The 23830-nt window shown below is 40.8% G+C and overlaps 1 protein-coding gene across 1 annotated transcript in view; it reads left to right on the top strand.

Annotated features, from left to right (window-relative positions):
* Positions 1 to 23830, top strand: part of Dgk (diacyl glycerol kinase 1) — a 440989-nt gene that overhangs the window by 9919 nt on the left and 407240 nt on the right. Inside the window, exon 2 of the mRNA XM_065230402.1 lies at positions 16621 to 17723. The gene's annotated coding sequence lies outside the window, so the exon portion shown is untranslated. The remainder of the gene's footprint in view (positions 1 to 16620; positions 17724 to 23830) is intronic.

The raw sequence follows: 23830 nt of genomic DNA, 5'->3' as shown, positions 1-23830 counted from the left end.
TGGTAGTAAAGCAGTTAAAAAAAATGTATGGGAAAAACCTTTTTTATTTAATTCTAGCTTATTTAACAAAAAACTCCAGGAAAAAACTGAACGATAAAGTTCATAAACGATTTCTTTAGGTAGTCGCCAACTTTTTTTGGAAAGCTATATGTGAAATTCACATGGATTTCATGCATATCCTGCATATATTTTTTGAGTGTATCCCCTGTTTCCAAGTTTGGTTACAAAATTACAACTCTGGAGAGCATTTTGTGTGGTCGTTGGGAGCGTGTGGTTCTGAATATGGCGATGAGTGCGCAAAATATTACGCAATTCCATCCTTTCTATTCGCACGCGCCCGAAGATCGAAGGTAAATGCCACTTCGACTTGTTTCATCTACTTACTACTCTCTGACGACTGTGTTGGGAAAGCAGCATGTAGGTAATTGGTGGATTTGTTAGTTAATTCAACGCTTTTGGACAATGCTGGACATTTACCAGTTTTTCAATAGTTTTTTTTTTATTGAAAATCAACATTCGAAAGCAACAGTCGATGCGTAGCCATATTTGTGATCGATTGGTGATAAAATTATTGAAATTGGACCAGGAGCAGCTGAGTTATTAACGTTCAAAATCTTTCATAATTTGTTACATGTTCCATTTTCGGTTTTCACATAGTGTACCCCCATATAGAAATCACAGACGTAGTCCTACGTCAAAACCTTCACATGTCAAATGGAATCAAAATAGTCATTTATTAAATTCTTATCATGTATGTATGTTACACTCACAATTTTTTCTATTATAAGTGAAATGTCATAACAAGATAGCTTACCCGTAAAAAAAGGAACCGTAGAGGTACAATGAAATGTATTGTAACCATACAAAAGAGTTTATTGTATTTACAATAAATCGTATTCTCAACAACGATAAAATTACAATAGAATGTATTGTTTTTACAATATAATCTATGGTAAATGGAGGAATATACAATAGAACAAGGGGGTCATTATGTATCTTAACCATACAAAAAATCACTTTTTCCCGAACAAAACTTGAGCCATTTTCCATTAATTGTATTGTTGTGCTATTGGTGAAAACTCTTACTATATGGGACTTATTGTACAGCTATTGTAAAAACAATATGTTGAAATTTCGTGTACTTTATACGCACAATAAGATCGATTGTTGGCAATAGATTTGTTTGTAATTGTATTTTGACGTAGACTACGTCTTACGGGAAGGTACTGGGGGTAAATCGAAAATCTAAAATTGCGACCGTCACGAAAAGATGTAATTTTTTGAACGCTATAAGCTTTGTCATTTTTCAGATGAAATTAAAATCCGAATACACCAATCGATAGGAAATACCTTTCGTAAGCTGTTGCAATAAACTTATTTTTCAATTTTTCATAAAAAACTGTTTTAAAAATGTACAAATAAAAAGTGATAATTTTATCACTGTTTTCATGAAATAAACGTTCTCCCCAAACCCAGTCCTCATAATCAAGTACAATTTGGTTGCACATCGTGCTGCTTGAATCTGAAAAGTTATAAAACCGCGCTGCTAATGTGCCTCAACTCATGCCCTCATTCTCTGTTTGAACGTCAAGCAGTACAGTTCGGTCTTTGCTCGCTCTGTCGAGTTGTTCTAAAGTTTCTAGTTGTTCCAAACATTCGCATTTTAATCGCGTCGTCAGTAGTGTCGGTCGGTTCGTGTGATGGGAAGACAGCGCTCCCGGAGCAGGCTCCGAGAGAAAACGGAGAAGAAGAACAGCGGTGAGGGTAGCTTGAGTGTACCTATTTCGAATAGGTACGCTACTCTTCCCACCGATGTAGGGAATCCCACCTCAGCCACGGTGAAGCGGTCTAAGAAGAGGAAGAAAAATCAAGGCCAGTCCGATGGTGCGAGTGGACGGGACGATGCCACCGCGACGAACGACAGCGTCATTGGTGATTTCGGCGACGCCGTCGACAACGAAACTGCTGCCAGCCCGAGTGCAGCAAAAATGAAGCTTCCTCCACTGGTGGTGAAGCAAGTCCCACTCAACACGCTGATTGGCGATCTTTCATCGCTGGGCGTTGCAGCTGAGTTTAAGCTCGGCAGGATCGGCACCAAGGTGATGCTCCGAACCAAAGCGGAGTACGAAGTGGCCGTGAAATATCTGAAAGATACCAAGGCGGAATTCTTCACGCACGACATCCCCGGTGAGAAGCCCTTCAAGGTAGTCATCAGGGGTCTACCAAACTTCGACCCCAAGATGGTCGAAGCCGAAATCAACCGGTACAAGCTAGCCCCAATCGCTGTCTTCCGAATGACAAGGAGAGATGAAAACGTGAAGACGTACCCGGATTGTCTTTTCCTGGTGCCCTTCCAGAAAGGGACGGTGACGCTCAATGCGCTACAAGCCATCCGATCGATCTACTCCATCATCGTACGGTGGGAGCCATACCGTGGCGGTCATCGTGACGTAACGCAGTGTCAGAGGTGCCTCAATTTTGGACACGGTACCCGCAACTGCAACATCAAGCCACGCTGCAGCAACTGCGCTCAAGAACACGCCACTTCCAACTGCCCTGCGGATGGAGCCGTGGCGATAAAATGCGCTAACTGTGGTGGTGCACATCAAGGCTCTGATAGACAGTGCTCCAAACGCGAGGACTTCAAACGCATCCGAAAGCTGGCGTCAAGCAACAATCAACCAGGACGAAAGAAGGACAAAACCCCATCATTCAGGACGGAGGATTTTCCGCCTCTTCGTGCTCCCCAGCAAAGGCAAGCGAATTCGCGGGTGCAACCCGCCCCCCCTCAAGAAGCTTCCGGTGATTCTGCTGGTCAAAGCTCTCCATCCCCCCCTGGATTCTGGAGACAACCAACAGCGCAAAACAACAACCCCGATCTGTTCTCAGCGGATGAACTGATGGAAATTTTCGTCAACATGTCCGGTGCTCTTCGTAAGTGCCGCAATAAGCCCGAACAGATCCAAGTGCTCGGTAAGTTCATCATCCAGTATGGCGTCTAAACCGCTAACTATCGTCACCTGGAATGCTTGCTCTGTAAGAGCAAAAAAGATTGAGCTTGCCGACTTCCTCCGCAAGCACAGCATCGACGTGGGCCTTCTAACCGAGACCCATCTAAAGTCCGGCGACAGCTTCTGGTTGCCTGACCACAACACTATCCGGCTTGATCGCACCAGCTCCAGGGGGGGTGGTGTTGCGGTCGTCGTCAAGAAAGGAATAAAATACCACACTCTGTCCCATATCCGCACCTCTATCATCGAGGCCCTTGGTGTGGAGGTGGAGTCGTCGACTGGATACGTCCAGTTCATCGCCGTCTACTGCCCTCGACAGTGTGCCGCCAGCAGTGGACTAGCGGCTAAATTCAAGAAGGACCTGTCCACCATCACCCGTACCGGTTCCCGCTTCGTAGTTGGAGGAGATCTGAATGCTCGCCATGAGGCCTGGCGGAACTACCAGCAGAACCAGAACGGTCGTCTCCTGTTCGACCACTCACAGCATGGGCTGTATTCCGTTTGGTTTTCGGATGAACCAACATTCATCTCACCGGCGGGCAACCCATCGACGCTAGACCTGTTCCTGACAAATATCGGCTTGTCCAAGCCGGTAGCCTTGAACGAACTCAGCTCCGACCACTAACCGGTGGTGGCTGAACTGGGCTGCAACGTGGCTCCTGCTTCAAGCCTGCGCAAGGACTACCATCGCGTTAACTGGGCCCAGTTTGCACGCGTGGTAGACAGGCACATCATCGACAACCCGCCGCTTGACACCGTGGAGGACATCGACCGAGCGTTGGAGGGACTCCACCAAGCCATAACCGTGGCTGACGAGGCGTGCGTCCGACGAGTTCCTGTGAGGGGTAAGTTTATTGCCATTGATTCCCACACCCAACTTTTGATTCGCCTGAGAAATGTTCGTAGACGCCAGTTTCAGAGGACTGGAGATCTGGGCAAAAAACGTGAAATGGCTGATCTGAACAGACAGATTGCTTCCAGAATGGACTCACTCCGAAATGAAAGTTTCGGGCGTGTTGTCCAGAATCTGGACGACCGCTCCAGACCATTCTGGAAGGTAGCCAAGGTCCTGAAAACTCATCCCAAACCCATTCCACCTCTCAGAGTCGAAAATGATGACGATCGGCTTTTAATCACCCCACAGGAGAAAGCAAATGCGATCGGCGAGCATGTCGCTTCATCGCATTTGCTTGGCTCGAATATCCAAAGTCCGCTCGAAGATCAGGTTGCGCAATGCGTTCAAAACCTAGATGCCTCCCCTTGTGTCGTGCCTCCGGCGGATATGATTACAGTACAACAAATTTGCTCAGCGCTAAAATGTACCAAGAACATGAAGGCTCCCGGGTTTGACGGTATATTCAACTTGATCTTGAAGAGACTCAGCATGAAAGTGCAGTCTCTTCTAACCGCTATCTTCAACAGATGTTTGGAACTGCACTACTTTCCAAGTATCTGGAAAGTAGCAAAAATCATACCAATCCGCAAACCCGGTAAGGATCCAACATTGCCTTCAAGCTACAGACCAATCAGCCTCCTTTCAGCGCTGAGCAAATTGTTCGAGAAACTCATTCTCAATCGTTTGCTCAAGTTTGTCGAGGAAAATAACATTCTCCTTCCGGAACAGTTTGGATTCAGAAAGGGGCACTCCACCAATCATCAGCTAGTACGGGTGATGAATAACATCCGAAGTAACAAAGCTGTATCAAAGTCCACAGCCATGGCCTTGTTAGACGTTGAAAAGGCGTTTGACAATGTTTGGCATGACGGACTTGTGTACAAGCTTTGTAACTTCAACTTCCCATTACATCTGGTTAAAATCACCCGTAACTACCTTCAGCAAAGGTCGTTTAAGGTATCGTTGAATGGTTGTCTTTCCGACACGTTTTCCATCCCAGCAGGAGTGCCGCAAGGCAGTCTGCTGGGCCCCTTGCTTTACAGCATTTATACTTCCGACATTCCTCCCCTTGGAGACGGTTGCGTGTTCTTCCTGTTCGCAGATGATACCGCAATAGCCGTCAAAGGAAGGATGCCTCGCGAAATAACGAACAAACTTCAACGATGCCTTAAGGCCTTTGCTGATTATGCCACCACGTGGAAAATCAAAATCAATGCCACCAAAACACAAGCGATCATGTTCCTCCATCGGCAATCGCCCAAACTGAAACCGGCTCCATCTTGTACTGTAATCATGGATGGCACAAGGGTTGAGTGGTCTACCGAAGTTACCTATCTCGGGATGTTGTTCGATGAAAAGCTCCTCTTCCGTTCGCATGTAGAGAAAACTGTAGTCAAGTGTTCTACCTTGGTTAGGTGTCTGTATCCGCTGATTTGCCGCAGATCCCGCCTCTCAAGGGTGAACAAACTGGCCGTCTACAAACAAATCATAGCACCTGCGATCCTCTACGCAGCTCCGGTGTGGGAATCATGTGCACAGACTCAGAGGAACAAAATTCAGGTCGCTCAGAATAGAGTGCTGAGGATGGTTCTTGATCGTCCATTCGACACTAGAATAACAAATTTACATGAAGAGGCAGGCATTGCCAAAATAGATTCCAAAATTAACGAAATTAAGACTAAATTTGCACAAAAATGTAATTTATCAGAACATGCTTTGATAAGCAATTTGTATATAGTAGGTTAGGTGTATATAGTAGTTGTAGGTTAGTTGTAGTTGTAAATAGTAGTTATAAGTAGACTCCTTTTTCCAATTCAAATCATACCAATCCCACCAAGGTGGTCATACTTTAAAATAGGCCTGATAGGACTAGAAACTGCAAATAATAATTAAAATCTCACTGTACTAAAGTTGAAAAGACGCATCTGTGTCACTTGAAAAATTCATACATGTAAACCACACAAACACAAGAAATAAAGATCATTTAACTGATAAAAAACATTTAACTGCCTCAACTCATTGTCGCTTCGGACGGCGGGTAAGCAGAAGCAGTAGGAAGGCGGTTTCTGTCAAGCGCGCAGAGTTCGAGTTTTGCGCGTCGTTCCCGTTGAGATCATTGCCTGCTGGTAGCGGCGTCGCCTCGATGGCGCAAGCGTTCCTTGCCTGAATGATAACTACAAATCTCGATTACTTTTCGGAAGGACATATCAGTATTTGTAAACAACGCATTTTATCGTCGATTTGGCATAACTAATAGCTCGCCCCACATACTAACACCGCTAACAGGTTGGGAAAATTTTCCCCTATCTGATGGTAGTACTAGCATGCGTGGGCGAGCTACCAATTACGCCAAATTGTCTATCAAATGCGTTGTTTACAAAAGCTGATACGTTCCTTCGAAAAAGTAATCGAGAAATACTTTTTGAGCTGTGTACCAATTGCCGAGTTACATTTAACTCGTGGTTAAACGTGACATTTCGTAAGTTATTATCAATGTTCGAAAATGCCGGAAATTGATCAGTTTTCAAACAGAACTCAACCACGGTTACCAAAATTTAACTTCTAGTCGGTCCGAAATAACCACGCGTCCAACAATGACCGTCATGATGGCTGATATTCCCTATCACTTCAAAATTTCTAGGACATAAATCTTGGACGGTTGTGACATCACTCATGAAATTGAAACTCCTTGTGTACTGGACTGCACCAAACGTGAAGTTCCAGTTTCTTTGTTATAAGTTTTGTGAGAGCTGATATCTGTACTCTTGAAATTTTTCTATGGTAATGAGATTGATCCTCAGCGATTCAACTTCAAAACACTTAAAATAAATGAACACACAAAAACGGAGTGCACAATTTTACATCAATGATATGCAACATTTCATAGTTGATCGAGATGATATCAATTAGCCATGAATCCCTCCAATACGTTCAACGCTCACTGTCGAATTTCAGAACCTAGCACTGAAAATAAACTCGATGGTACCTCTATTTATGCTAAGAAATAAGCATTGAAGACTTATGCAAAAAAAAAAAAACTGGGGTTGTATGAACCGTTCTATAGCATAATTTTCCAAGTAGGAGGGACTTTCATACCTTAACTAAAAGCATAAATAGAGGTACCGTCTAATAATTTATCACATTTCAAGACCAACAATTGAAATGGCCTTAACTCCGTTTTGTAAACAAACCTTGTTAGGCCATTTTCTCGCGAACCGAAGTCCGCAAAGGTAAACCAACATAATGACAGCATTCCCCTTTTGGAACGGGTCACTCCAGTCACTCCTGTATCATCCTAGGCCGTGTCAATCCTCACAAACGAGGAAAGGCGCCTGAAAGGTATCCAAGCCCCGTAAAACCGTCGTGCAGTCAAACCACCACAGTAGCATTTCGTTTGTCCACAATTCGATTTGTTAAACGAGCGATTCGATCTGTCAAATGTGCGAACAGATGCTTCAAATGAAATATGCTGGCAGACGATATTTCTTTGATCAGACAATCGAGACTACTTTGTTCATTTTTGAGTAAATATGAGTAACTCAAATTTACTCGCTGCAAATATATTTACTCTGAGTGCAGCTGTCTTGCTTCCAGATTTTAAATCAATATCTAGAAAAAATGCACGAGAATTTCACTACACAGCTTAAAGTAGTCTACGTCAACCCTGCGGTCGTGTCTTGTACACAACCCCACCAATTTTTATTTTGGTAATTGTATGCATATTTTTTCCGGGTATGTAACGTAATATCTATATAATATAGTTTAGACTGAACTTGGTGTTAATCTGCACCAACTTCCTATGATCCGTTATATTTGAAACATTTTTGTGCTATTTTGAAAAATGAATGGATTCAAAAGATCGATTCAAAATGATTGATTACATCGGTCAATCGATTATTTCCAAAAAAATCGATTCACTAAGATCGATTCTTGCCTCAAGATCGCCCAATGCTAGTGACGATACTGTGACATAGCACGCCTGTCCCGTTGTCGAAAAGCGTGCTTGTTCACAACATCAATAGTGGGACGAAATAAAAAAAAAAAGTAGGACATGGACATTTGCGACAAAACTATTGAGTGGTGTGTGTAGTGTAATGTAGTGTAGTGTAGTGTACTGTAGTGTAGTATTTCGATGTCTTCTAGAATGTTTCTTAATTTGTTGAGTACTTTATTAGATTGGTGAACATGTTTGCTTAAGATAAAAAAAATATTAAAGGGTTGTGTCCTAGCAACAACCGCAGTATGACGTAGAACCTATTTATCTATCTATATCTATGATGCATGATGTATGCATTTAGGTTAACATCCGACGTCCCTCCTTTTTTACATATTTTGCAGAAAAAATACATTCGAAGTCCCTCCTTTTTTACATATTCTGCACAAAACATACTTTCTAAGCCCCGCAACTGACAGAATTTCCCGCCATTTTATTATTGAGGGGGGGGGGAGAGGTTTTTGAGGGGGAGGAGATTGTTGTGAAGGGGGGGAGAGTTTTTTTCCTCATTCCTCATTGTATCGCATTCCTTCTTGTGGTCACGTCGCTGACTTGGTCCTGCTTGTTGCAGGACCAAGTGCCACGCCGTCCGAAGCGACAATGAGCAAAAACACGACAGCAGCGCTGTTTTATATCTTTTCAGGTTCAAGCAGAACGATTTGCAACCAAACCTGATAGGATTTCCTGCCGTTTTTTTTTATGAATGGGGCGGAGCAAAAAGTGTCTTTTGTGCAGAATATGTAAAAAGGATGGACTTTGGATGTAAATATAATTGCATATATAGAGGTACCAGATATGTTTTACAGTCAGTTGTTGGTAATTCATCGAGTGTATGTCTCCTATTAAGCAATATTTTTTTTGAAAATGTTGGCACTGCATGTAAAAAATTAATTGTTCATACATTATAAGGGTTTGCTTAAAATTTATTTCCCGAAAAAAAAAAATGATCGTCAAAGTCCATGTCTTTATAGGGTTATTTTTAAGGGGGAGGGCGAGCTGACTTGGTCCTGCTTGCTGCAGGACCTAGTGCCACGCCGTCCGAAGCGCTAATGAGCAGAGGCAGGAGAGCAGCGCTGATTTATATATTTTCAGGTTCAAGCAGAATGATGTGCAACCAAGTGGTATTTGTTTATGATGACTGCGTTTGGGAAAAAAAGCTTATTTCATGAAAACAGTGATAAAATTATCATTTGTACATTTTCAAAAGTTTAATTACAAAAAAATTGGAAAAAATATTTATTTCAGCAGGTTTGTAATGTAATATCCTATCGATTGGCGTATTTGGATTTAAATTTCATCTATAAATGACAAAGTTACAAGCGTTCAAAACCTAACACTCCTTCACCTCACATATTTTTTGATTTGCACCCCAGTATAGTCGACAAAGACGTAGTTCTACGTCAAAAATAACTTTTTTATGTCTTGTTGAAATTGATGAACATCTATGGAAGCATTGTAGGGTAATTTACGTATTATCGTCAATCTATGCAACCTTCGTGCTTCTATTAGCAGTTTATGATTTTCACGCGCACATATGACGTTTTTATTTGTTTACATTTATCTACTGCTTGCTTCTCTATCCATTCAAATCGACAGAATTGTCAAAAACTGTGTGAAAACGTTTTTACCACGTTCCAAACTTCTCAGGTGAGTGTGACTATTGTCGGCAGCCTCTTTTTCTTCGTCATCCTTTGCATTTAAACTACGTGCTAACCAGCTGTTCTATTATCGGCAACTCGCAATCAGCAGCATTTGTAGTGCACATAGGGGAAATGGGTCTAATGTTGGCCTATGGATCTTAGATTGGGCCCATCGATAAAAATCTGATATTTATCAATTTTATCTAGATGAACGCGTCATTGTGAAGGTACTAATGGATATTTTGGTCGCTATTGAAAATATAGTCGATTGCTGAATTTATGTATGGGCCCAAATTAGGGGCATTTAGGCCGACATTACATCCATTTCCCCTGTTTCATTTAAAAGAAAATATGGCATATCGGGATTGCTCAGTTGTAAAATTTAAATAAGATTGAAGCTGAAAGACTGAGAAATCGTGTGAATACATTCAGCGAAGTGTTTTGATTGGAACATACAGTGCAATTAAAGTTTAAATTTCGGTTGCCGAAAACAGGCAATGGGTGCCGAAGCAAACATTTACCCTATATGAAGTAATTTTAAACAACCTTTTCAAACACGACTTTTTTCTATCCTTCAAGTGAGCGAAGTTATAGGGTCAAAATGGAGCACAAACGGTATTCCCCTTAAAAACCATTTTTAACCATAACTTTTTTGTTTGAATTTTAATTTGTTTTCAATAATATAGAAAGTTGTAAGTGCTCTAAAAATGCAAAAGGAAACAAATAGCTATCTCTTCGTTTTACGTCCTTTTTCATAATTTTTTAAACACTAGGTGTATGTTGCAGGTTAGAAGGTATTAGCAGCTTATCTCAACATTATTTTGTTAAATAAAGAACTTAAAAAATGAGGAAACATTCTAAAATAAATCAAAATGCTACACTCAGTAGTTTCGTCGCAAAAGGTCATGTCCCACTTTTTTGATTTCACCCCACTGTGCATCGCCGTGCATTTTGCTCCCTTGGGGTTATGAAAATTAATTTTCAAAAGGAAACATCAGTTCTAACTGTAGGTATGCTCATTTCGATTGAACTTTAAATCGTAGAAATGGCTATAATGTTGCCCTATGAATGTAAAGATTAGGTCCATCAGTAAATCTCCTGTTCTTCAATTTTTCTTAGAAGAATGCATCTGGAAAATTCAAATGGATATATTTGGTTGCTTTTGGAAAATTGTCAAACAATGCTTTCCTTCGAAATTTACGTATGGGTCCAATATTAGGGACAGTTAGGCCGACATTATAGGCACATCAACCCTATTGCACACAATTCCGTACGTTTCAACAAGTGTCTACACGGCGAATGAGAACGACCCAAATTTGAGTTTAAATAGTTCACTCATAATCGCCAAAAGTGCAGGAACTCAGCGATGAGTAAATTTGCCTCATGTTTTTCCAGGTTTTTCCAGGATTTTCCAGGGAAAAATTTCCAAATTTGAGAAAAGTAAAGGTTGGATTCCCTCAGTCTATTGGTTCTACTCCGAGACTGAATAAAATTTTCGTCAATTTCCTCATTTTCCGGCAGATTTTTCAGGTTTTCCACAGGAAACCATGAGACAAATTTTACTCATCGCTGAATTCCTGCACTTTTGGCGATTATGAGTGAACTAAACTCAAATTTGGGTCGTTCTCATTCGCCGTGTATAACACTTTTAAAACTGGATTTCCTCTTAAATATCGAGTTTCCTGAACGAACTACCACGCGTCTCCATTGAATGGAACCTTGCCAAGTATTTCGAACGTGGTCTATTGTAATTGTTGTTCAAGCTTCCTCCTCTGCACATCGATCATAAATCTTACGATGTTTTTGTATGTTTAGTATTGGTAATGGCGAACGTTATAGTTTATTTCGCAGTGCTGTGATAAATATTTAATTAATTAAGTGTGAAATTGTGCTTGTGCCGCGGTAGAATTGATCCTACGCGTGCCCCGTAGTGATAATTTATTGGATAAGTAGGAGAACGGTAGCTGTTGCCGCTGGTTCTCGTTCATTTTTTGTATTTTCCTTCGCCCGGCAAGCTAATTGGTACCCTTTTAGTAAGCTACGGCATTGTAAATTTTTGCTTTCGTTCGTTTTTACTTGTGTCTCTGTAGTGTTGCATGTACAGTTTATGTGTATAGGTGATATATATGGCTGAGTGTGCAATATGTAATTTGGGGATTTTGGTAAGTGATTTGCCGGTTATCTGTGTGGGTAAGTGTGCTCGTGTATTTCATTGCAAGTGCACTACACTCACGCGGACTCAGGCAAAGCTTATCACAGATAATGCAAATGTTCTATTCAAGTGTAGTAATTGTCTGTCAGATCAGAGTTGTGACGAGCAGAATGTATCGGTTTCGGATACCAAAATGCTGGGGGAAGCAATGAAGCAATTGTCTTCTGTTGCTGACTCTATCACTGGTATACGAAACAACGTTGCTGCTCAGATAGACAACGCGTTGAGAATTGGCATGGAAAAAATGCAACAAAATATGAACGATTCTTTAAGTTGCTTTGAAAAATTAATTAGTGAGAAATGGAATACGATGACTAGTTCATGTTTTGAAATTAGTACGGAAAAAAATTTAGCTGCAACGAATAGTGCATCTAGGACGGTTCATTCTGAATCGGACCGAAATCCCAGACGCAAAAAACGTAAATTTCAAAATAGTGACAACGATTCGACTGATGATGTTTTTCAAGAAAATGCGAGTTTTGCGGATGTTGTAAAAAGATCTAGTCATGCAAGTAAAAGTAAAAATATTAGTAACAGCAATAGTAACATTAACAGTAACAGTAACATTAACAGTAACAGTAACAAACAGAGTAATCGTAAGACTCGTCCGGTCATTGTGATCAAACCAAAAGAGTCCAAACAAGCTTGCGAAGATACTCGTAAGTTTTTGAAAACTCAGTTGGATCCAAAAACACACAAAATCAGTAATTTTAGGAATGGTAAAGATGGCTCTATTATTGTTGAGTGTGCAACAGGAGCTAATCTTAATGATGTAAAAACTGGTATTGAAAGCAATCTGGGTGAACAATATAGTGCTGTTGTTCCCACTTCGGTGCCAAGATTGAAAATAGTGGGCATGAGCGATCAGTTTTCCTCCGATGTCTTCATTGACTACTTAAAAAGTCAAAATGAAGACATCGCTATAAATGATGTTAAAGTAGTGAACATGTTTGAAAATCCACGCTTCACTTACAACAAGTTTAGTGTTGTAATTGAAGTCGATGTCGATACTTATAAATGTTTGTTATGTGCGAAAAAAGTAAATGTAGGGTTTGATCGGTGCTCGATAGTTCCCGCGATTAATGTGTTGAGATGCTTCAAATGTGGAGAATTTGGGCACAAGAGCATGGATTGCAAAAATTGTGATAGATGCTCTAGGTGCAGCCAACAACACAAAACGTCGGAGTGTACGTCAACTGTATTGAAATGTATTAATTGTTTGAAAACGAATAAAGAACGAAAAATGAACTTGGACGTCAACCATGCCGCATTTAGCTCGGAATGTTTGCTTTATAAAAGACTTTTTGATCAGAAGAAAAGCAGCTTGCGTTTCAATAAATAGCAGCCAAGTTCCAGGAATGTGAATCAATTCGATTTTTTATACTTGAATATTGCGGGGTTGTCAACAAACTACGTAGCATTACGTCAGATTGTTGAGGAAAAACGTCCTCTTTTAGTTTTATTATCTGAAACTCATATTGTAGAAACTGAAGCTTTTGATCAGTATAGTATTCCGGGATATATTGTTGCTGCTTGTTTATCACATTCTAGACACACTGGCGGTGTTGCTATTTATGTCAAAGAATCAGTTCAATTCAACCTTCGTACCAACGAAGTTATTGATGGCAACTGGTTCTTGGGCATTACAGTTGTACGTGGCATGAAGATGGGTAATTATGGTGTTTTGTATCATTCTCCCAGTTCTAGTGACCAGCGTTTTGTTGAAGTTTTAGAGAACTGGTTTGAGACATTCCTTGATTCTAGTAAATTAAATATATTGGCTGGTGATTTTAATATTAATTGGCGTGATAACCATAATTCGAATCATTTGAAGCGTTTAGCTGAGTTTTTTAATTTAAAGCAAACTGTAAATGAGTATACGCGTATTTCCAGGCACAGTAGAACTTTAATTGACCACGTTTATTACAATTTTAATTCCATTTGTTCAGTTACGGATACTGATTTGAAAATAACCGATCATGAGACTTTAGTCATTAATGTCTTAGACCATGTTAACGATAACGATAATTTTGTAAAATTGAAGTGCTGGAGGAAATATTCGAAGCAAGCTGTTTCAAACCTTGTTGAGAGAAGCCTGGATTTTCCATTCGCGGACGGTAACTTAGATGAATCTACAGCTGTTCTTAATAACGCTTTGAAAACGTGTACCAATCAACTAGTTGAGCAAAAGTTTGTTTCTTTGAAAAACTCGAACAGCTGGTACAATTTGGATCTTTTGCGTCTTAAACGGAAAAGGGACAAATTGTACAAAAAGTTTTGTAGATCTAATAATGACAATCATTGGGCTAGGTACACAATCGCGCGTAATAAGTATTCACAATCGATAAAGAAAACTCGTTGTGAATATGTTCAAAGGAAGATTGATCAGCATCAAAACAACAGCAAAGAGTTATGGAAAATTTTGAAATCTTTATTAAAACCTAGTAATTGCAAACCGCGGTCCATAACTTTTAATGGCACATTAGAACAGTCAGAACAAGTAATTGCAGCTAAGTTTAATGATTATTTCGTAGATAGCGTTTCATTGATTAATCAATCTATTGAATTGGTCGATGAACCTGACGAAATAAAACAGCCAGTTAATAGTAGTTGTAGATTTGAAGTTTTTCACCCAATCACATTAGATGAACTTAGAGTTATTTGTTTTTCATTAGGAAAATCGGCTGGAGTAGATAATGTTAATGCTAGAGTTATTCAAGATTGCTTTCATGTCATTGGCCACATCTTGCTGGACCTTATTAATGAATCATTACAAACTGGACATGTGCCACAAATTTGGAAGGAATCCTTAGTGGTCCCTATTCAAAAAGTTGCTGGAACGATTAAAGCCGAAGAGTTTCGTCCCATCAACATGTTGCACACATTAGAGAAAATTTTAGAACTTGTTGTTAAAGGCCAGCTGTTGGAGTATTTAAATAGTAATAGTTTGTTGATACCAGAACAATCGGGATATCGGGAAGGTCATTCTTGTGAAACCGCGTTGAATTTGGTATTAGCGAAGTGGAAAAATAACTTGGAGTGTAAAGATACGATTGTTGCTGTTTTTTTGGATCTTAAACGCGCTTTTGAAACAATTTCTAGGCCCTTATTGTTAAGATCAATCAAGCGCTTTGGAATTACGAGTACTGCATATAAATGGTTTGAAAGCTATTTGTCTGACAGAACTCAACGGACTGTTTTTAATGATTCTGTTTCCAGTCCCGTGGGGAATAACCTTGGAGTGCCCCAGGGAAGTGTATTAGGGCCCCTGTTATTTATTATGTATATTAATGACTTGCGACGTGTTTTACGATTTTGCGACATTAATCTTTTTGCAGATGATACTGTGTTATTCATTGCAGCTAAGGATTTAGATGATGCCGTTTTACACTTGAATGAAGATTTGCGTTCTCTAAGTAGATGGTTGAAGTATAAGCAGTTAAAATTGAATACAAGTAAAACTAAATTTATGGTAATTTCGCGAAATCGAGTAAATGAGAACGTCTCTGTTGTAATTGATGATGAGACTATTGATCGCGTTCGGGAGATTAAATATCTTGGCGTGATTATTGATGACACACTTAAGTTCAACTCTCACATTGACAATGTCATCAAGAAAATTGCCAAGAAGTATGGAATTCTATGTCGACTGAAAAACGATTTAACTATTGCCAGTAAAATACAGCTATACAAATCAATCATCTCTCCTCATCTTGACTTTTGCCCTTCCATTTTATTTCTGGCCAATGCAACACAAATATCGAGATTACAGCGCTTGCAGAATAAAATAATGCGTTTGATTTTGAGATGTAATAGATTCACTTCCTCAACTTTGATGTTAGACGCCTTACAATGGTTGTCGGTGAAGCAAAGAATTGTATATTTGACTATGGTGTTCATTTTTAAAGTAGTTAACGGTTTGCTGCCTCGATATTTGTGTGATCGAATTGAAAGAGGAAGTGACTTTCATAGATATAATACTAGAAACGCGGTTGAAATAAGAACACCACATTTCTTGACTTGTGCTTCACAAAATTCATTATATTATAAAGGAATAAATGTTTTCAATTCGATGCCTAGACATATCAAACGTTTAGCAACACTTACAGAATTTAAAAGACACTGCATTTCACACGTTAAAACTGTCTTTTGAACAGTTATCCAGTGATTTTTTTATGAATTGACAAATTATGTATCTTGACGAAGTTATCTCTAACGGATTATTTTATATGGATAGCTGTCATAACGACTTTTTAATAATTATTGTAGCACTGCAAAAACTATTTCTGTTCGCCACGAGGGTGATGATGGATTTTTAATATATGATTTTATAGTAGATTAATTTAAAAAAAAAAGTAGTCTACAAAGGTTTGAGCCTCGCGCGCGTATTACGGATATAGAGGACTGAATTTAACATTTGATAAAAAAAAATGCAATTTTGAAGCTTATTTGGAAGATACTTTGAGTTAGTAGTAAGTTTTCTGGCAAATGTCGGGGGTTCGTGAGCATTCCTGACATTGCTGAAAATTATAATAGCATCATTGCGGGGTTGCTAGTGTATAGGATGCTTTGTTGATTGTTCATTAACTCTTGATTGCTTGTAATACTTATGAATATTTTAGGTGGACAAAAAGGCGAACTAAGAGGTGGACGCCTGAGCTTTTCCACATTTATATCGCTGTGAAGCAACTGTAAACTTTAGAGGGAATCTATATCTGTAACTGAAACCAGTTCGATTTTGTTTGCCAACCTGGTTAAAATGTCATATTCAATTATCTTAAAGATAAATCGTCCAGCTCAAACCTTTGTAGGGGTAAGAGGTGGGACCATCATCATCATCATCATCATATCCTGTCTTCTATTTTCAGGAATAATTGACAAAGTTCATTACTGGAGCCACAAAGTTGCAGGTTCGATAAAGAAGATTCTAATCGGTCGCGTGCAGTATGGCACGTGCGTGAGCCACCGCAGTAGGGCTGCAGATTTCACACCATCATCAATAGCAAAATCGGATAGATGTTCCGTGAAGATATCCGCTCACACGCCAAGAGCCTGGTGATAAAATAAACCGTAGTACTCGCTCCGAAACACCTAGCGTGAGTGCGTGAGAGAGCGCCATTATCATCATCGGTCCGATCTGCTCCACCAAGAGAGCGTACTCCGGGCAGGACTCCACCGAGCAATCACTCGCTCCCGTTCACGTTCACGGCTGTCTACTGTGGACTGTGAGTGAGGATGTCCAGCAGCAGAACCGTGCTCCATCACCGAAATCAGTGCTTGTCGTGATCGCAGAGTGTAAAGTCGTCTTCAATTGTAGGAGCTCCGTTTGGAATACTTGGTAGCCACTTGGTAACTGAAGCCGTGAAGCAGTAGGGGGGCCGTAGAATAATGTTTAATGACAATGTGTGTGCAAGGTGTTAAGCGTGTAATTTACGGTCATACTTGAAATATTTGTCTAATTGAAGATTGAAGGCGGCGCGCGACTCGGGTGTGTTGCTTCTTAATAAGCAGTGTGGGTGCGGGTGTCAGTTTCAGTGGTCCTCCCCCCCCCCCTCTTCAGCATGCAGTGTAGTGTCTAGGAATCTCGAGAAACGAAGATAAAAAAGGTTTTCGGGAAAATTATCGCACGCAGTGTCGGTTCGGTGCAAAATATGAAATTGCCTCCGTTCGGTGCGAAATTTGCGAGATAATAGTCCAACAAAACGGCGGCTGCAAAACACGTTGCAGCTTCGGAGAAGAAGTGCAAAACGGTGAAAATTCACAGCTGTGAATTAAAGTTACGATCGTATATCAAAGCGGAAAATTCGATACCGTTGTTGGGTGGGCAAAATGCGCGTGTTTTAGTGCTGAGATCTGAAGCGGGAAATTCAAGAAAATTGTCGGCGTAAAAGCTGCTGTAGAATCACCGCCGTGTTTGAATTATGTTTTTTAGAGAATAATGAGGAGAAACTCGAATAACGTTTGCGAAAATGTGAGTATGGTTTCCTTTTTTTATAATCGAGGAATGCTTTTTGAAAATTGTGGTACAATTCGATTAGGTTAATGATTTCTATTCACACGGTGGATACATATTAAGGTGCAATATAATTTAGTGTCAAACCTTCTTCTTTTTCGACGTATTGTGGAGAGCAGACGTTTTTTTTATTACTCGTATTAGGTTACATATCATGATGACAGCAGCATCGATAAAAACTGGAGACTCATTCAGAAGGCCGAATCGAAGCGTTTTTCGTATGAAAACAGTCGACTTGGTTCCATAATGTGGCCCCTGGATTTTAATTTCTGGAAATTAAATTGCACCTGTGGATGTGCCCGACGTTGTGATAAGCATTCATACTTCTCACGGTAAAGGTTACGAGTTCAAATCTCATCCCAGACAAGCCTCGAATGGCATTGGCGGAGCTAATAGGGGTGCCACCCCCTCTAGAATTATCTAGGCCACCCCAGGAATTTTGAGTGTTTTTAATACACCGGTATTTTTTCAAGCAGTTTCAAGGTTAATTTTCCTTTTCCTTTGGTTTGTTTTCCAACGATCTTGTTTTCCGTGCTGAGCACCAATGCTACCGATGCCAGGGAGGCAGCTTCCATACCTGGACCCTACCTATCGACCCATCAACTCATGAACCAGGGACCAACGGCTTTACTTCCCTTCCGAAGGGAGAGAGATGAGATGTTATGCCTCAGAACATCCCGGCGGCATCGACTGGGACTGAATTCAGGCCTGCTGGGGTGAGAGGTTATCACGCTTACCACTACACCACCGGCGCCGTTTAAGGTTAATTTTTATTTTTATTGATTTTTATGAATGCCAAGACTAGAAAAAACAATGTCGAGAATTTATATTATATCGATAGCATAATAAGACGACTTCAGTCTCTACAACTTGGCCAAGAGCTTAGGGATTTTTCTTTAACCTCGGGGAACTTCGTAAAAATTTCAAGTACTTCAATGAAGTTTAGGGAACATCGTAGAAATTAACGAAACGTAGTAGAAATTCTGAGAACTTCATAGAGTTTCAGTAAAAATCCTAGAAACTCAGGGAGCTTCGGAAAAGTTCAGAAAACTGCGTAGAAGTGGGAACTCCATTCAAGTGGTGGTATCTTCGTGGTAGTTAAACGATATTTAATATCAGGGAACCTCATTACTGTTCGGGAATCTTCATAAAATTTCAGGATACTTGTTTGAAGTTTCAAGAGTTCAAGAGATTCCATACGTGGAACTTCGCGAAAATTCAATGAGAAACGTAGAAGTGAAGCAAAGTTTGTAAAAGTTTTGGAAATTTCGTAGCATTTGGAGAAGCTGCATAAAACTTCATATAAGTGCAAGGAATTATGTAGAAGATCTAAAAATAGTTCAGTAATAGTAATAGACCTTAATTCAAGGATCCTTGCTTCAATTTAGGAAACTTCGTTGCAGTTTGTAAGAGATCTTATTTCTCGAATGATGAATCTAGATTTTATGGACATGTTTGTACATTTCCTCAAAGGAAGACAGGTGATTTTTGTTTTTTATTTTTTTGTCAAGAATTAACACTCCAGGATAGTGTGGATGGTTTAAAACATTGAACAATGATTAAGTATGATCGCTTTATGAATAATTCCGTCCCTGAAACGATTATCACTTCTAGTCGAACTTCAACAATGAACTCCTTCGTGATTGACCCATGTTGGACACCGGGACGCACGCCTGCCATATGTGTTATGGAAGCCCCTAATTCATCCATCACAGTCGAGTCATTCCTGCCAGCGACCTCCAGCCGTCCCTGTCCTGTGTTTGGATTTGATGAAGGGGTCTTCCAAAACCCTATCTCAGGCAAGTACGACATTATTTCGAACAATCCACTTCCTGAAATGTATTATGCCTACAGCCGATCATTTCCGATAAAAGCACAACCTGCTTTATTCAACTCGACACTCGGACGCACACTTGCAACTAGCCTTGTGGAAGCCCCTGATCCTATCATCGCAGTCGAGCCTATGCTGCCAGCGTTCAACAGTCGTCCCAGCCCTGCGTTTGAGTTAGGAGAGGGGGTCTTCAAAACTCCAACTGTAGGCAAGTATAATCAGCAAGCAACAACTGCTCTGTCTGAAAAATTATTGGTTTCCAGAGTGCCATTGTATATGTCTGCTCCTCGACATTTGTGGTCTGAAGATAACATTAACAGTATACCAGCCCCACCATACCAGAAGCCGAGACGCTCCACAGAAAATTCACCGGAAGAAGCATTCAGATCCTCTGATCTAGTCCTGCCGAAGATTGACGACTTACACCATTATGATGAATCAACTTCTGTTTGTTTACTGGGACGCACTGCCGTTGGCATCATGGAAGCCCCCGAGCCCCCCGCCACAGTCGAGCCATTCCCGCCAGCGACCTACAGCCGTCCCGGCCCTGTGTGTGGGCCTGGTGAAGGGGTCTTCCAACCACTCGTTTACGGCAAGTATGAACTCGTCCATGTGAATTCAACTGTTGATCCGCCACTTCGTTTCAGTTCATCTTCGCTTATGGCCACCACTTCGAGCCTTTCTACGTCAGGTGATCTTTCGCTGCCTGATAGTTCACCGTTCTCTCGTGCGGATAATGGACAAGTTATCATTGACACGGCTCGCACCGAACCCTCTAGCGGTTTACGTGTCTACTATCAGAACACCAGGGGGCTCATGACTAAATTGGACGATGTTTATCTGGCTGCGCTTGACGGGGAATATGACGTTTATGTATTCACGGAAACTTGGCTCGATGGGAGGATCAATTCAGTGCAACTGTTTGGTGACTCTTTTACTGCCTACAGATTAGACCGTAATTCATCCAACAGCATTCGTACTCGCGGTGGTGGTGTGCTCATCGCTGTTTCCAACGAATTCGCCTCCTGCGTAATCTCCAACGAACTATTTACTACAATTGAAGCGGTTTGGGTTAAGGTCAACCTCACTTCGCGGGACATCCTCATTGGAGCGGTGTATATTCCCCCTGAACGTCGACATGACTGCACCACAATGCAGCTTCATCTGGATGCTACAGAATTTGCATCGTCTATGGCTGATATAACGGATGTGCTTCTTCTGCTTGGTGATTTTAATCAGCCTGGGCTTAGCTGGTCACCCTCAGGCCAGGGTTATGCGTTTCCAGATCCGATTGCATCTTCAACTACTCCTGCCAGCCGCTTGCTTGACGGCACGGCTTTTCATGGACTGAGCCAGATAAACCTTGTTCCCAATTTCCAGGCTCGTTTTCTTGACTTGGTTTTTGTTAGCGAAAGTGCACTTCTGGACTGTGTCGTCGTTGAAGCGCCTGATGTCATCGTTCCTCTTGACAATTTCCACCCTGCTTTGGATATATCTATCGCGAACGGTTCTCAAATTCGTTTTGATGAAACCATGACTGCCACTCGGCTCAATTTCCGGAAGACCGATTTCCGTTTGCTGAGACGTTCCTTGTCCCGGATCAACTGGAACGTGTTGAATGACCTTGATATCGATACAGCAGCCGCTCGCTATAATAGCCTTTTGCACGACTGTGTTTGTGCTTCAGTACCGAAGTGCCAACCTCCAAGAAAACCGCCTTGGTCTAACGCTACTCTCCGCAACCTGAAACGAGTGCGATCTAGAGCTCTCCGTGCTCTCACTCATCGGCGATGTACCCTTACCAAGCGAAATTTTTTAATTGCCAGCAATGATTATCGCCACTACAACAAGCTTCTTTACAAGAGGTATGTAATTCGTACTCAACATAATCTGCAATGCCACCCCAAGGGATTCTGGTCGTTTGTGAATACTAAGAGGAAGGAAACTGGACTGCCGTCAAAAATGTTTCTCGGCAATGACGTAGCATTGACAACTGAGGACAAATGCAGCCTATTTGCTAGGCACTTCTTAAGCGTCTTCTCGAATGACTCCCCATTGCAAGCAGAAATTGAGCGAGCCGTCCGTGATGTGCCAACCGACTTCGTAAACATGGATGTTTTTGCCGTAGATGTACAAATGGTTCTTTCTGTGATGAGTAAAACCAAATCATCATTTTCACCAGGTCCGAGTGTTATTCCATCTGCAGTCCTAAAAAAATGCTCCGATATCTTAGCTGCTCCGTTGTCCTTGCTCTTCAACCTGTCACTTCGTCAACAGAAATTTCCCGCACTATGGAAACGGTCTACTATGTTCCCTGTTTTCAAGAAAGGAGACAAACGCAATGTGGAAAACTACCGTGGGATTACCTCGCTTGGGGTTGAATCTAAGGTGTTTGAGTCGCTGATAAATGAGAGATTGTTTGCTTCCTGCAAGCATTACATAAGTACATGTCAACATGGTTTCTTTCCTGGCCGCTCCGTGGAAACTAATCTCGTCAGCTTTACGTCGTTCTGTATGGAAAATGTATGCAAGAAACTTCAAGTGGATGCCATCTACACTGATCTTAAAGCTGCGTTTGATAGAGTTGTGCACGACGTTCTGCTAGCAAAGCTTGAAAAAATTGGATGTTCTGTTTCCTTCTGCAGCTGGCTTAGATCGTACCTCGTGCAACGTGAAGTTACTGTATGCATTGGAAACTACTCATCGTACTGTTTCTCGAATAGATCAGGAGTTCCACAGGGTAGCACTTTGGGACCAATGCTCTTCTCTTTATTTGTGAACGATGTAACGTTTATTCTACTACGAGGAGGTAAATTGTTTTTTGCCGATGACTTGAAGATTTATCTAGTCGTTCGAGGCTATGCCGACTGATTAGAACTACAAAACCTTCTTGAAATCTTTAATGATTGGTGTGAACGTAATTTTATGGTCCTGTGCGTCTCAAAGTGCTGCGTAATTAGTTTCCGTCGAACTAGGACTGCCATTTTGTTTGATTATAACGTTGCTGGAACTGCAGTTCAACGTGTCGATCACGTTAAAGACCTCGGTGTCATGTTGGATGAAAAGTTCACATACACTCGCTACTTCTCAACCACGATCGACAAAGCTAATCGACAGCTTGGATTCATGTTCAAGATATCTAAGGAATTTCGTGATCCTCTGTGTTTTAAAGCCCTTTACTGTTCATTGGTACGCTCACTACTGGAATTCGCGTGTGTTGTCTGGAATCCCTACCAAGCTGTATGGAGTGGACGATTCGAAGCTGTTCAACGCAAATTCGTCAGATACGCACTGCGCTATCTTCCATGGAGTGACCCGCTGAATTTACCACCGTATGCTGACCGCTGTCGTTTACTGGGTTTGGATACTCTTGCTAAGCGACGAAACATATCGCAGGTCGTCTTCGTTGCTAAAGTTTTACTCGCAGAATATGATGTTCCTGAGTTACTGGCCAAAATTAATCTGTATGCTCCTGCCCGAACACTCCGTCCGAGAACCTTGCTACATGAAGTAGTACATGCAACCAACTATGCTGCAAACAGTTCCTTTGTCGCCATGATTCATCAATTCAACGAAGCCTCTGACCTATTTGACTTTGACATCAATGCCTCCAGGTTTCGTCATCGTTTGCTGTTGGCCAATTTTTAATTTTTAATGAGTGACTACATTTAGATTTAAGTGTTTCATTGAGACTATCAAGTCTGATGGACTATAATAATAATAAATAAATAAATAAAGTAAAACATAAAAACATTAAAAAAGCTCTCATTCGTATAAAGTACTATTAAATAAATAATTAGCACCGAATGTATTGAACACCAACTCCATTTCAAAAGAAAAATAAAAATAATCCAAAAAGTTTTTTAGAAACACATACTATATAAAGAAAAACAATAATATAAGTTCGGAGTTCATGCCTTTCGTTTGGAATTTAAGTTAAATTTGGTTTACTTGGTTATCTCAGGCCAATTTCTGAAGTGACATTGCATGTTGCTGAGTTTAAAGCATTTAATGCTGCTTGAATATCAGACACAATGCAGATATTCGAATTTTTATAATTTCTCCGCAAGCACATTACCGAGCATTCAAGAATTGCTTGAAATTCTGCTTGGAACACGGTTGGCCAGTATCCCATAGATGTTGAGATATCTATCCCTGGACCAGTTTCCCCCGCTCCCACATGATTGTTCAATCTTGAACCTGCATTGTATTTTTATTTAAATTATTTTTATTT

This window comes from Ochlerotatus camptorhynchus, unplaced genomic scaffold (assembly GCF_037179485.1).
Source record: "Ochlerotatus camptorhynchus isolate MF236.1 unplaced genomic scaffold, CSIRO-AGI_Acam_v1.1 ptg000330l, whole genome shotgun sequence".
Taxonomy (NCBI): Eukaryota; Metazoa; Arthropoda; class Insecta; order Diptera; family Culicidae; genus Ochlerotatus; species Ochlerotatus camptorhynchus.
The sequence above is the reverse complement of the archived record's forward strand: the minus strand, read 5'-3'. Positions and strand labels throughout refer to the sequence as shown.